Raw genomic sequence first — 13,724 nt, 5'->3', positions numbered from 1 at the left:
AACCATGGCAATGAGATGATATACAATGGAATGAACGTAAAACTAAAGTTCTCCCATGTAAACTATCATATAATTCACAATAAAACATTGAAAAAAAAAAAAACCAATGGTCACTGGTAGTTATCGGGAATGGATGGAGGACAGGGAAATTCACTCCCTAAATGGCAGATATTTGTTATTTTTGGTGATGGGAAAAGTAGCATAGAATGTAAGTGCAAAGAACACAGTAAATGATGCCACTAAAAAAAAACAGAAAAGAATATGACATATATAATTTGGCAAAACACCAATAAGAAAACACAAGTATATGGTCACATACATGACTTTTTGTTCAATCTGGATCCTGCGTCTAGCTTGCCATCATCTGCTGTATTGTCTGCTGAACTCCATAGCCTGTGAGCCAGCACCCTGTCATCTATTCTGCCAATCTCAGGTTTGTCAGTCAACACAGCTACATGCGGTAGACCTGGTGTGGCACTGTAGGATAAGCACCAGAGCACTGGTCAGTGGTTCAAACCCACCAGTCACTCCTTGGAAACCCTATACAGGGTTGTTATGGTTCGGAACCAACTCGATGGTACTTAACTACGAAAAAAAAAACCCAGCTACATGGGAGTCCTGGTATGATGCTGTAGGTTAAGCACTGGACTGCTAACTGCAAGGTTGATAATTCAAACCAACCAGTCATTCCTCAGAAACCCTATACAGGGTCACTATGAATCAGAATTGACTCAATGGTACTTAACAACAACAGCTAAATGAATCAAGAGAAACCACTAGTCAGACATGTGACACACGGACTTATGACTTGCTAGCCTCTCTTACAACTGCATGAGCCATTTTCTTGGGATACATCTGTGTGTGTGTGTATGTTTATCTACCTATATCTATATTATATATACATACACATGGAGTCCTAGTGTGGCAGTACAGGATAATGCACGCGTCGGTGGGGTTTATCGGCTGCTCCTCAGAAGCCCTATATAGGGTCACTATGAGTCGGGACTGACTCAGTGGCACTTAACATATATCTATCTATATAGCGTCCTAGTGTGGTGCTGAAGGTTAAACACTGGACTGCTTACTGCATGATTCAGAATTCAAACCTACTAGTCATTCCTCAGAAACCCTACAGAAAGTCTCTACAAGTCAGAACTGATTAGATAGCTCTTAACAGCAACAAGAAATGTATGTTGTTAAGAGGTGTCTAATCAGTTCTGATTGGTCTAATCAGGTCACATATGTGTATAGGCATGGAAAGATAAAAATATTTTCAGATCTGTAACAACTCAGCTGGGACCACAAAGTTCACGTTCTGCATGCTAATAAGATGAGTAGCATCTGGGGTCTTAAATGCTTGTAAGTGGCCAGCTAAGATACAACTATTGGTCTCTACTTGTTGATCAAAAGAGAAAAAAGGAAAACAAACTCTGAGAGAAGAAACAAGTCTACTGGGCTACTACATGAGTCATGGCCTCATCTACCCTGAGGCCAGAAGAATTAGATGGTGCCCAGCCAACACTACCAACCATTCATTCTTATCATCAGGGTCACAATATGGAACAAAACCTCATATTCTTAAACAGTCCAGACTTACTGGAGAACTTCCTGAAACTACTGCCCTGAGATACTCTAAACCATGAATCAAAATTCTCTGGAGGTCAAATTTAGTGATTAACAGACTGGAAATTAACACAAAATTAAGGACATTACCTGTGAGTTGAACTGCAAGATTGGTGGTTCAAGCTCACCAGCTACTCCTTGGAAATCCTATACAGGGTTGCTATGGGTGGGAATAGACTCGATGGCACTTAACAACAACAACAACAATGGGGCTCCATTATATAACCATCTGTATCAGACCAAAGTCAACAATTACTCTAAAGCAAAGATGAGATAGTAAGTGGGGCAGGGAAACTAGAGTACTGGAAGCAGAACAACCAAAGCGCAATTAGAATGCTGACACACTGTTAAAAATGTAATAAAATGTCACCGAACAATTTACATGGAAATTATCAAATTACCTAATTTGCTGTGTAAACTAAAATCACAATAAAATATTACTTTAAAAAGAAAAAAGATCCAGGCGGAGGTGTCTCCAGGTAAATAGCCTTTCCAGCTTCTCAAGTGAGAACCCAAAATGGGACCCTGTCACCAAACCCTCCAATCTTTGCACAAAAGGAAGCTACTTCTGTAGGATTTTCCAATGTTTTCTTTAGATCTTTATGTACTAACATGCTGCTTCATTTTAATTGCAAGACCACTTGCCACTGTATCACTTCAAAACTTATTGGGGGAAAAATCATTTATGAATCAATAAAACTTCCACATTACTTTCACCTTTCCCTAATTCACATTCTCAAATGAGTTCCTCCTATTAGAAGTAACTGTGAATGTGAGCATCACAGTTGATTCACCAATGTAATCTCCACCTCACCTCACAAGGTTCTTTGAGCACACCACCAATCTTTCTCCTCTTCCAGTCTTCCATCCACAGAGCGTCAAGTCAAAAACCTGGTGGTCATTCTCAACTCCTCTCTCCCCTCACTATGTCCAGTCAGCTTCCCAGCTGCTTCTTCCCTGTCCCTTTTGCCACTGCCTTGCCCAAATCTCAACCTTGCTTTGCCATCTTACTTGCCTCAGAGACCTCTTCTTATCTCCCTCAAATCTACCTTGTCTCATATGTCAAAGCAGACATGATCTCACCAGTGCCCTGGGGCAGGTCCCCTCTGCACTTCTGTACAAACTCCAAATGCCTGGTTCCAAGGGCTCTACACAGCTGCCCAGCCCTCCCAACTGTACCTCACAGGGCTCCCCTCACTCTGATTTTTTTGTTTTTATTGTGAATTGAGTGATAATTTACATGGGAGAACACCAGAGCTTTACATTCATCCTGTTGTATTTCATTTCATTGCAATGATTACGATCCCCTCCATGCACTGTCATTCAACAGCATTTGCTTCTATTCCTTTTTTTTTTTTTAATGTACACCAAAACATTCAGGAATATCCAATCATTCAAGCACCCAAAGGGCATACCCTGCAAGCCTGTTCCTCTCCTGCTCTTTTTTCAATGCCTTGTGTGTGCCAACTTCATTCCCATCTCACTGCTCTCAGGGGGCACGTTCCCTGTTGCATTCCCTCTCGCTGACTCTTTTTTATCCTTCAGGTCTCATAGGAAATGTCATTTCTTCAGAAAGGCCTTCCCTGACTATAGAATCTTGACCACTTTACTGTTTCTTACAGATCCTTTCTTTTCCTTAGGTACACGTCGCCCCCTGTGATTGTGAATGATTGACTGTTTTACCGTTCATAGTAAACATACGTTACTAGTGTTGTTTTCTCTACATACCTATCTACTGCTTAGCTGAAAGTTGGGCCATGAGGGTGAGTTCCTTTCCAGATGTGAACGGTAGTTGAGGGCCATAGTCTTAGGTTCCTCCAGTCTCTTTTTGACCAGCAAGACCGGTGGGTTTTTTTTTAATTGTGACTTTTGTTCCACACTTTCTGCTGCACTATCTGGGACCTTCTAATGTGATCCATTTTCAAAGCAGTTGGTAATGGGAGCTGGGCACCATCTAGTTCTTCTAGTCTCAGAATCGTGCAGACTGATGTTTGAATGTTCCATTAATCCACTGGACTAACTGGTTCCAAGCATCTTCACTTGTCATCACACTTCTTTCTTTTGTTCATGGAGGGCCCAAAAACTGCACATTAGATGGCTGTTCATGAGCTTTTAATATCCCAGATGCTACTCACCAAAGTAGGATGTAGAACATGGTCTCTGCAGACCATGTTATGCCAATTGACCATGGCGTTATCTTCCTTTTCCTTTGGTACATTTAAAACTGTAATTATGAGTGGTTAGTTCTCCAGTTTATTATGTCCCCAGTCAAGATATAACTGTACTCCCTACCTAGTCACATGATTGTACATCACAGTCTAGAACAGCACTTGCATGTTGGGAGCACTTCATAAATACCCGCTGAGTAAGAAATGAACAAACCAGCCAACCGCTATCAGATCATTACTATCAGGACGTGCTTATCCCATGTCCTCCATTCAGTTTTCAGGAGCACAGATAGACAGACCAATACTAATCCTTTCTCTCTGGAAGAAACTGTAAGCAAGGAATACTTCACCAGACCTGTTCTTAACAAATGTGACCCAACATAAAATCCCCACCTTGGGTTCTTCTTTCAAACCAGAATCAACAGCAGCACCTAGGAAATTGTCAGAAAGCAAATTCTTGGACCAACCTCAAAACTACTGATTCAGAAACTGTGAGGGTGAGGTCCTTCACTCAATTTACAATAAAAAAATTGGAAAAAAAAAAAGATGAAATGAAACATTTTAAAGAGGGGAGGAAGGAGTAAATTACAATGTAACCTCAAAGAAAATTAATACATCTTCACATCAAAATAAAAAATTAGGAAAATAAAAAAGATTCTGTAAACATTAACATGACAAAAATGAAAAGAAAATAAAAAAAGAAAATGAATTCAGCACAAAAATTATGTGGAACAAAGAAACCAGTAGCACCACAAGAAAACACACAGCAAAATGACAGCAATCAATTCACAACTATAGCTAATTACACTGTATGTAAATGGATTAAATGCACCAGTCAAAAGAACAAAATGGATAAGAAAACAGGATCCTTCAATATGCTGTCTAAAAAGAGACATACCAAAAACATGGAGACAGTCTACATGCCCATCTACAGAAGAATGGTTAAATAAACTTTGGTCCATGCACACAGTGGAATACTTTGCAACATTTAAGGATAATGATGAATCTCTAAAACACCTCACAACATGGATGAACCTGAAGGACATTATGCTGAGTGAAATAAATCAATCACAAAAGGCCAAATATAGTATGAAACCAATGTTGTGAAAAGTTAAGAAAAGGTTTTCTTGATAAAAGCAACGTTCTATGATGGTTACAGGGAAATTATTCAGTGGCTAGATGTTAACAGATGATGAGGCAGGTAATACACTATAAAACAGAGATTGGCAGCAGGAAGATGAAGGTATTGGGAGACACAAGAAGGAATGCAAAAAAGCAAATAGCGATAAATGCTGTTAACTGATCATACATGGAGGGGACTGCAATCATTGTAATGTAGCAAAGTATATGATTTGTTAAATGCAAAACTGATGGTCTGCTCTGTAAACTTTCACTCAAATCACAATAAAAAGCAAAAAAAAAAAAAACATAAAAAGATTAAATGCTGATTTCTCCTCAGATATCTTGGAGGCAAGAAGGTAGTGGAAAACTACACCTGTGATAACACGGGTATGTTCATTCTACTATTCTTTCTTGCATGTTGAACTAAAAATTCACAGAGAAACTATTTTTTTCACCTAGCAAATTGCTGTGTACTGTTCAGCCGATGCCAATCATAATGAGTCTAGCAAACCGGCAAAGATCAAACCATGTGTTACCACAGTAGTGATAAGGATGTGGGTGAACAGGTACTACCACTGAGGAGCAGGTGGATAAAACCTCTAAAGTGGGAAACCTATTAACAGCTACCAAAATTACAATAGCACATAATCACCAAATCGGCATCCTGCCTTTGATAATTGGATGGACAGTTGCACCTAGCCACATGCAGACTGATGCACCTAACAGATTTCTTATGGCAACATTACTTGTACTACCCAAACTGACAACACCTGCATGTCCATCGATAGACTCTGGTTAAATAAGTTACAGTACTTCCTGATAATGGGGTATTATCCAATAGCTCTGATAGCGTAGTGGTTACGAATCAGGCTATGAACCACAAGGTCAGCAGTTCGAAAATACCAGCTGTTCCGCAGGAGAAAGATGAGACTTTCTGCTCCCGTAAAGATTTACAGACTCGGAAACCCTGTACAGGGTCGCTATGAGTCGAAACTGACTCCATGGCACATAACAACAACAATCCAATTATAGAGGACAATGAGGAAACCTGCACACCAATGTTCACTGCAGTACTACTCACAATAGCCAAAGGGTGGAAACAATAGAAATGTCCATAGACAGACAAGGTTCTTTTGGCAGCCCACGAAACTTTCAATAATCTCCTCCAACTCCATAACTCAAAAGCATCAATTCTTCTATGGTCTTCCTTATTCACTGTCCAGCTTTTGCGTGCATGAGGTTATTTAAAATACCATGGCTTGAGTCAGGCACACCTTAGTCCTCAAGCTGACATCCTTGCTCAACACTTTAAAAAGCTCTTGTGCAACAGATTTGCCTAATGCAATATGTCATTTGATTTCTTGACTGCAGCTTCCAATGAATGTTGATAGTTGATCCAAGAAGAATGATGCCCTTGACAACTTCAGTCTTTTCTCCGTTGATAAGAATGTTGTTTATTGGTCCAGTGGTGAGGATTTTTTTCTTTATATTGAGATGTAATCCATACCGAAGGCTATGCTCTTTGATCTTCATCAGTAAATGTTTTAAGTTCTCTTCACTTTCAGCAAGCAAGGTTGTATCATGTGCATATCGCACATTGGAGTCTTCCTCCAATCCTGATGCCACGTTTTTCTTCATATAACCCAGCTTCTCAGATTATTTGCTCAGCATACAGGTTGAGTAAAGTACGGTAAAATACAACCCTGGCACATACCTTTCTTAATATTAAACCAGTGATCCCATGTTCTGTTTGGCCCAGGTACAGATTCCTCATGAGCACAATTAAGTGCTCTGGAATACTTGGCAATGTTGTCCATAGCTTGTCATGATCCACACAATCAAAGGCCTTTGCGTAGTCAATAAAGCACAGGTAAACATCATTCTGATACTGTCTGCTTTCAACCAAGATCCATCAGACATCAGCAACGATATCCCTCATTCCACGGCCTCTTCTGAATCCGTGGCAGTAGGCAGGCACAAAAAGACTGCAGGGTAGAAGGCAGAGTTGTTAGAAGGAGCTGGTGAAGGTGGCAGCTGACCACTGGAAGGGAAGAGAGAGAGTTCAGGCGTTCCCAGACTCTGTCTTCAAGAAGAAGGAACACTCATCTCTTGACTCTCTTTGCCATGCTTTCCTTCATCAACAGCTCTCTGCTTTGTGTTTGCAGAAGATCTGTATTACATGTGCCAATTACATTAAAAGCGCTTGAGGTAGTAATTAAATAGAGCCTCATCACACGTCTCATTTTGAGCATTAGACTATAAACTTTCAAGAGCAGAGTTGAGTACCCTGGTACTCTCTTTGGCAGATCGCTCTCCTGTTGGGGACTCCAGCCTACCAGGCCTGCATATACCTACGTGCGGCTGGAATCAATAGTCTCATCCTGTGAGGTGACAGGGCTGTATCAGTGGGCTCATGGTTTGTACTAGCTTTATAATTGATTCTCTGCCCACAATCTCAGCACTGTCAATTCATTCCTTTGTTAGTCATTCCTGACCAGGTCAAGAGGGAATAAGAACGAGACTGGCTACCATTGCGAAAGAAAATCTTTACTAACTTGCTAATGCTTGATTGTGAAGTGTTGGCATCATGTATGTGATTCTTTGTGACAACCACCACAGTTAATCTGATCTTTCTTCAATCTGAATGTTTCTGTGCAGTCCCAACAGTGATTCCAAATGTGGCAATAATCATCTTCTTGAATATGTGTGTTCTTGGGCTTTAAATTCTCTGAAATCACATTCATTCATTAACTGAAATTCCTTTATTTAGTGCTGTTAAGTTGGTCAGCTGAAAATGCTTGCATCTTATTTGGCTAATTTTGATGCTTTAAAAAGCAGAATTTCCTGCCCTGAGCATTGGTCCATTTTGCAAACCAGCTTTCAGAAACCAGACTTTCCTCCCAAGAGATGAATTGCACCAACGAACTAGTTTAGCACAGTGAACAGATCTACAGTGACTTTCCGCTTGGCACCAAACGAGGTGCTGGGTACTCTAGGGAACACAGAGGTGATTCAGTCATGACCTTTTCCCAAGGGGGACCACAGTCAAGCAAGGGCAGCCAAGAATGAACACAGGCAGCGTAGAAATTAGCAGTTATGGGAGTTCAGAGTACGAGGCTGTTGCCTCCACAGGGGAGCTTTGTTTTTGTGTTCATTACTTTTTTTAATTGTAGCTTTTCAATGGGTAAAACATTCATGTGGCATACAATTCAAAAGGAACAGCAGGGTATACATGGGAAAGTTTCTTTTCTGTCTTGCCGCTGGCCACCAGTTTGGCTCCCCAGAGGCAGCCAGTGGGACTAGCTCTCTTGTGTCTGTTCAGGGCTGTTCTCTGTATAGACAAATACACATAGAAGAGAGCTCTTTTATTTTACATGAATGTAGCATACTTTTTTCTTGCTTTTTTTCTCTGAATGTTTCTCTGTGGTAGTTCAGTATCAACACATAAGAGTTTTGGTGGGTTTTTTTTTTTAAGAGTTTTTTGTTGCCTTCTTTTTATGTTAATTTACACTTTTATTGTGGTGAAAATACATATAACAAAACATTGGCCAATTCAATGTTTACCTACACAGTTCAGGTTCAGTGACATTGATACCATTCATCATGTTGTGTCACCATTGTTACAGTTGTTAAGTGCTGTCGAATCAGTTCCTACTCATAGCGACATTTGTAGGGTTTCTGAGGATGGGCTGCAGTCCAGCTCATTATCTCACAGAACCCTTTTCCAAACTATTCTGCCACCATTAACAGAAACTCAGTGCTCCCCCCTTCCCCTTCACTCCCACCCTTGTAGCAATAATATTTCATTTTATATATATACACCACAATTTGCCCATCTGATAATCATGAACAAGCTTTGATCTCTATACCACAGTCTCTATATGTTTGTCTGTTTTGTTCAAGGGATCATACAATATTTGTCCTTTTATGACTGACTTTTTGCACTCAGCATGTTTTCAAGGCTCATTCATGTGGTGGCATGTATTTAGAACGTATGTATTTTTTTTATGGCTGAGTTGTATTCCATTGTATGTATATACCTGTTTATCCATTTGTTTGTCCGTTTTGGAAGAAGTGCAGCTAGAGTGCTCCTTGGAGGCCAAGATGGCCAAACTTCGTCTCTCATACTTCGGACACATTGTCAGGAGGGACCAGTTGCTGGAGAAGGATATCATGTTTGGTAAGGTGGAGGGTCAGAGAAAAAGAGGAAGACCCCCAACGAGATGGACTGGCCAAGTGGCAGCATCGATGGACTCAAGCGTGGCACCAGTAGTGAGGTTGCCCCAGGATGGGGCAGTGTTTCGTGTTCTGTGCATAATAAGGTCATTATGAGTCGGTACCGACTCGAGACTCGACGGCACCTAACAAACAACAACAACTCCCAGGGGTCTCCCATCCTCAGGCCTCCCTGCTTGTCACCTTAGGCCACACTAGATCCTAAGACTTCTTCCATGCTCAAGAGGGCAAAGGATTATGTGGTAGGCTTACAAATCTAAAAAGGATCCACACAAAGAAATAGGACACAGAACTCACATCTGTGTTATTTATTCCCAGATTGTCTAAAAAACACTGGTTTTGTCTGTTTGTTAATTTGTTTTTAATAACTTTCTAATTGAAAGGTCTGCTACAAATTTTAATAGCTCCTTTTCTTACCTGTAATTTAGTATACTAATGAATAATTTGCAGCTAACAGACAGCTATGGATTGTGATATTCCCTAGGACCATACAATTCTCCCAAATATTCACTTCTGAGACCAGAACACACTTATCTTCCTAACATTTCACAGGCAAATGGAAAGAAAGGTACAGAATTCAGAGTTGAGTAAAATGGGGTAACCCAGCACAACGTGTTATTTTTACAGATGAAGCAACTGAGGTTTAGGAAGATTATGCCACTCGATCAGAGGCACACAAAAAGTTAACAACTCCAGATTCCAACTGCAGCCCAAGAACCCACCTATGATAAAAAGCAACTCTCAACAAAATACACTGTTTCAACCTATTATCAGTCAAGCATTCATATTTAAGTATTTATTATAGTCAATTACAAGGTATTATATCTATATAATTTTTATAACTTGTTAAGGGAAAAAAATTAAAAATTAAAGACTGCCACCTGGTAACCTTGGCACCCTAGGCTATCTGTGTTTGAGGGGCACACTGAAACCTCCAGTCTCTCAATTAGGGGATTACCAGGCTGAGGCAGTATTATAAAAGTCCTTAATGGATGAGTCACATTCTTATGATCAAACATCATCAAAGGCAGTCACTGAAAGGGCTAACTATTAAGATACTACCCCAGAATAGAAACCTCTAGAAGAGGCATTACGTTCCCATTGGTGTACTAGCTCCTGGCTGCTCCTCCCTTCTCAGCCTCTCATGCTTTTTCTTGTCCTTTGTCAAGTACCTTGATATTGACATATCCTGAGTCTTGTCCATCGCTTACTTCTTTGATAACCCAGGGTATCTCATCTAGTGTCTCCTATCTTTTTGGTGATGACTTTCATGGATGCATCTCAAGTATACCCTTCTCCCAATCACCTCTAGACTCCTATATCCGCTTGGCATATTCATTCAGATTTCTAAATTCACCTTAAATAGAACAAGGCCAAGACAGCATTCTTGATTTCTTGCTAAAAATTTGTTCCTCTCCTAACTTCCCAAATAATTATACCACAAGTCACCCTGTTTCTCAGGCCAAAAATTTAGGAAACATCCTGGAGAAGTCCATATGTGATTCATGAGCTAGTTCTGATAGATTTACTTCCAAGTCAGACCCCGAACCTGAGCACCCATCACCACCCAGGATATACCCCCCACCATCAATCATATGGACAATAGTTATAACTTCCTCACCTCTCAGCCTCCACTTCTCTGCTTCATTCCATCCTCCGTACACATCTTTGTAAAGCACAAATTGCTTATGTCACAACTCCAGTGGTTTCCCATTATACTGAATACATAAACTTACTAGGAGATTATAAACTGTACAAATCTGGCCTCTACCTGCTTCTCAGACTTTTCCCTAGGTTCCAGCCACGTACAATAAGGAATTCTTCTCATCTCTTAACACAGTAAGCCCATGTCCTGCTTCCGGGTTACTGCACTTCCCGTTTTGCTTGGCAAACTTCTCCCTAGATTAGGTGGGGAACATCAGAGGCTGTGTAAGCTTGCCAAGGCAATCAAAGTTCCAGCCATCACACTGATGGTTGATGGTGGTTATGTGACACGGAATCGGTTCTGACTCATAGCAACCCTGTATAGGGTTTCTGAGGCTGTAAATCTTTACGGAAGCAGAAAACCTTATCTTTCTCCCACTGGGTTTCGAACTACTGACCTTAATGTTAACAACCTGGCTCATAAACACTATTCTACCAGAGCTCCTTAGCCGTCCCATTGTTGTGGTTGTTAAGTACCACAGAGTAGGTTCCAACCCACTGCATAGGGTTTCTGAGGAGCAACTGGCAAGCATGAATCACCAACACTGCGGTTCAAACAACTTTGCAGTCCAGTGCATTACTATACACCACACCAGAACTCCAGCCATCACACTGTTGTTGTTGTTAAGTGCCGTCGAGTCGATCCCTACCCGTAGCAACCCTGTGTAGGGTTTCTGAGGAGTAGTTGGTGAGGTTGAACCTCCAACCTTGCAGTTCAAATGGCTTTGCAGTTTGGCACATTAACCCACAGCGCTATACCAAGACTCTAGCCATCACATTTGGGGTGAATTAATTAAATGTTTGACCAAATGTGGCTATAAATTTTGACCAAAAAAAAAAAGATTACCTACCCCTGTCCTAGATCTTCACAGGATTACCTCCATGTCACTTCTCAAGTCTCAGAACACCTGTCACAACTGAGCTAAAGCCCTCCCCTCCAGAGCCACCCCAGTCCACCTCGACTTCATTTACAACAGCAGCAAGTACACAGGCAGTGCTTATGATGCGCCAAGCCCTGCTAAGTACTTTAACCACCTTTGTTTTCCATAGCACTTTTCACTAAAATGTTTTATTCAACTGTGTCACCCAATCCCCTGAGGACATACACTTATTGAAAGCAGGGGTTCGCCTGTATCTCAGCACTTTGAGCAGTATCTGACACAGCAACTCAGTTAAGTAAGTATCTAGTGACTGTGAATAAAAACGAAAGACAAATCTACAAAACACCTCACAACATGGATGAATTTGGAGGACATTATGCTGACTGAAATTAGTCAATCACAAAAGGACAAATATTGCATGAGACCATTGTAGTAAAAAGTTAAGAAAAGGTTTCTTGATAAAGGAAACATTCTAATTATTCATGGACTCCTGGTGTGGTGTTGTGGGATCATTACTGGACTGCGAATCATAAGGTTGGCGATTTAAACTAAATACAAAAGGCCTTGGAAATCCTGTACAGGGTTGCTATGAATCATAATCGACTCAAGGGCACTTAACAGCAACAAGTGTAGCACTGTAGTATCAGTACTAGACTACAAACCACAAGTTCTGTGGTCCAAGCACACAGCTACTTCTCGGAAACCCTATCCAGGGTTGCTATGAGTCGAAACCAACTCCACAGCATAGTAACAGTAACAACAGAGAATAAACTCATGTTAACACAGGTGACAGGACAGGTGCAGGCAAAATACAGTAAGAGAGAGGTAGTAGAGGAAAGACAAAGGTAGTGGGAGGAACACCAAAGTTAAGTAAATAGAGGTACATACTATTAACTTATGGTACAAGGGGGAGATTGCAATCATTGTAATGAAGTAAAGTACACGTTAAATATGGAACTGTTGATCTGTTCTGTAAACTTTTACTCAATTCACAGTAAAAAGTTTAAAAATAAGGGGGATGGGGATATTAAAAGAAATTCTCAGAGGGACTTCAACCTATGAAAGATAAGTAAAAAATGTCTTACCCCCCAAAACAACTATTAAAGTTAATAAAACTGTCAAAAGCAATCATTTCAGAGCACAGGAAACTGACTAATGGCAAACAACAAACTGAGTATTCATGAAAAACTGCTGAACTTTGGGAAGAACAATCAGGATCTGTGGCAGTCTTGTTTGGGCCGTTCCAGTTTCCTCACTCCTAGTTCAGTCACCACACAGTAGCACTACCAGAGTGGGCTACCTTTACTGCCAGAAGGAGCAAATTGGATATGAAGTAGAAGACAGAAAAACCACATAAGCAACACTGTCAGAAAAAGTAGCACATGCAGAAAGAAAAGAACAAGGAAATCCCACAACTCTGCAATCTAAGGTTGCAGTCCAAATTGAGGCAGACCAAAGGACGCACCAGAAATTTAACAGGAATGAGAAAGCTATATGCTACAACAGCCACAAATCTTGAAAATAAGTAAAAGAAACTAAATACAAAAGGCCACATATACCATATGATACAATTTATATGAACTATCTAGACTAGACAAATATATAGAGACAGAACACAGATTAGTGTTTGCCAAGGGCTATGGGTGGGAATGAGCAGTGACTGCTGTGAGCATTTATGTTTCTTTTGGAGCAATGAAAATGTTTCTAAAATTAGATTATGGTAGTTGTTGTACCACTCTGCAAATTTACTTGAAACTGTATACATTTTTTTTTATTATGTATCATTTTATTTAAAATTTTTTTTGTTTTCATAGAATACATTTTCAAATTAGAGATGTCCAAAGTAAGAAAATAGCAGTTTGTTACTTTTCAGTTTTATATTTGTTGCTGCTGTTGTTGTTGTCAGGTGCCATCGAGTCGGAACCGACTCATAACGACCCCATGCACAGCAGAACGAAACAATGTCCGATCCTGGGCCAACCTCACTACC

The sequence above is a fragment of the Chrysochloris asiatica genome, unplaced genomic scaffold, assembly GCF_000296735.1.
Source record: "Chrysochloris asiatica unplaced genomic scaffold, ChrAsi1.0 scaffold00124, whole genome shotgun sequence".
NCBI lineage: Eukaryota > Metazoa > Chordata > Mammalia > Afrosoricida > Chrysochloridae > Chrysochloris > Chrysochloris asiatica.
This window is presented reverse-complemented; position numbering follows the sequence as displayed.